The sequence below is a fragment of the Pundamilia nyererei genome, unplaced genomic scaffold, assembly GCF_000239375.1.
Source record: "Pundamilia nyererei isolate P.nyererei 1_Seehausen unplaced genomic scaffold, PunNye1.0 scaffold00281, whole genome shotgun sequence".
NCBI lineage: Eukaryota > Metazoa > Chordata > Actinopteri > Cichliformes > Cichlidae > Pundamilia > Pundamilia nyererei.
Window position 1 is genome coordinate 4,486 of NW_005187682.1, and position 2,311 is coordinate 6,796.

The window sequence follows — 2,311 nt, forward strand, 5'->3', positions numbered from 1 at the left end:
ACAGATGGATGGATGGATGGATGGATGGACAGATGGATGGATGGATGGTTGGTGTTTGCTTCCTGGTTTTGTGTATGACAGAAATCCATATTAAAGAAAACTAAACGTGTCTCTATAACTGGGAGCGCAGGGTCAGTGCAGACATTTAATAACTTTTATAAACATGATGACATACATGAACATGTTTAGAAGAAGAGGTGCTTTATGGCAGATTAACCCATGGGGCTGAATCCATATCCGCATAAATCGGCGGACACTGGATCATCCATCACGCTGTCCTATCAGATGTGACGGGTTTGTAAATGTGTCCATGTGCTTTTTTCTTCTGATCTGTGATGTTTTTCATCTTCTGCGGTCTCTGTTTTATCGTTTACATTGTTATTATCTCAGCTAACAAGCTTTGGCTTTCTTTTGCAGTTTATAAATGCCGTCAGCTTGGCAGTGACTGCAGGGGAAAATTAGCGTGTGTGGCTAAATCTTTCACACTTATGTGATGGACCCGGGTGCTCATGTTAATTAATCTGTACTGTCCCTATTTTTAAAAGAAGCAAACATGCAGAGAACCAGACAGACTGAACCAACTACAGAACCTCCTTGGAAGAGGTTATCGAGAGAAACGTCAGATTTAATAATATCTCGCTGGTCGCTTCAGAGTACAGTCAGCACGACTACAGTAAGCTAAAAGAGTTCAAATGAATGTTCTCACTCCTATAAACGGCCTCCATCAGCTATCGTCAAGCAGAGATGTGGCTAGCAGGAGCTCTCCTTCACCTCCTAATTGGCTCAGTGGGCTGTTAGCGCCTCATTAAATATCGCCTGTGGCACGATCACAAATAGAAATGAGACTGAAACAGAGGAAAACTCTGCTGCTGTTTGCTGGACTTTCACACAGAAATCACTTCCTGTGTTTAAATGCCCGCTTGGTAACTGGAGTCCACATTTAAACATCAACGCTATCATTGCTTACTGAAGCCAGAAACGATCATATTTGGAGCCAAGTTGCTCATCCATCTGCGTCCACAGACGTCTGTTAGTACAGTAACCTCACAGCAGCCATGTCATCGGTCAGATGTTGTCATTAAAACACTTTAAAAGGCTCCAACGAGGTCCAGAATTCAAGTGCAGGGACTCCAGCTAGCTGAGGTGAAGCCTATGTCACCATCTACCTGTTAACGAGGCCACGCCTCTAAATAAAAAAAAACCCTGAATGGCTAAAAACTGACAGCTGGCCGTTGTTATGATGGAGGCTGTAAACGTGTTTATTTAGGGGTCTGTGGGAGCTGACTGGAGCCTCTGCTGGACATTAGAGGAACTGCAGGCTGGGACCTGCTTTAAGTGAAGCGTTAACTGGAGACTTGTCTTCCTTTTAGACACATTTTAGCTCTGTAAAGAACCAAATGTCTCCAGTCGGGCCACAGCTGGTCTGATGTTAATGTAAAACTATGAAAAGATAGATTGAAACTTGAGGCTGAGTTTCTTTTGTTTTTCAGGATCAGCTGACAGCCTGTAAAGTCCTGGATGTTAAACTGAAACTAAAAGTTCCAGTTGTGATGTCCTTGCTCACATGCAGAGACTGTGTGTGTGTTTTGCCTTCATTGGGATGGAAATGATGCAGTCAGCCGTTTCTGTAACTAAGAACACTCTGTGACTCGTCCCTGCTGGAATAATTCATTCACAACACTTTCAGGCGCACAATCAGACTTCTGTTGGTTTATTCAGAGAAGCAGCAGAAAGATCCACATGAACCAAAGCAAACAGAACAAATCCCAACACGCACGAGGAAAGTCATCGGGTTAGAAACATGGCAGCGTATGAGAGATTCATTTGCAGTGAGCTCGGTCGAGGCAGGAGTGGATATAACCAACCAAGTGCCCCGTGTTTCCTGCACGAGCAGCGGGATCATGTTTCAGACCGTTTCACACGTGTATTTGTGTGAATCTGGTTTTTATGAGCCAGAACCTCAGCTCCTTACCTGCAGCACTCTGCAGCTGTTAAACAACTGCCTCAGATTTATGTACATACTAGAGATGGCACGATACCACTTTTTTATGTCCGATACCGATATCATAAATTTGGATATCTGCCGATACCGATATGAATCCGATATAGTGTTTTTTAATCAACAAAACTGTTTTCTTTAAAATATCTTGCTGCATTTTGTATAAGTTCATACTCAAGTTTAAAACAACAACTACACTAAAGCTATTCTGTTATACCTGTATGCAAAAAATAAAAAATTTCATAGTTCAGCAAAACTGATCAATCTAATAAACTTAAACCTACACCATCCTCCCTATTCTGGTATTTTAAA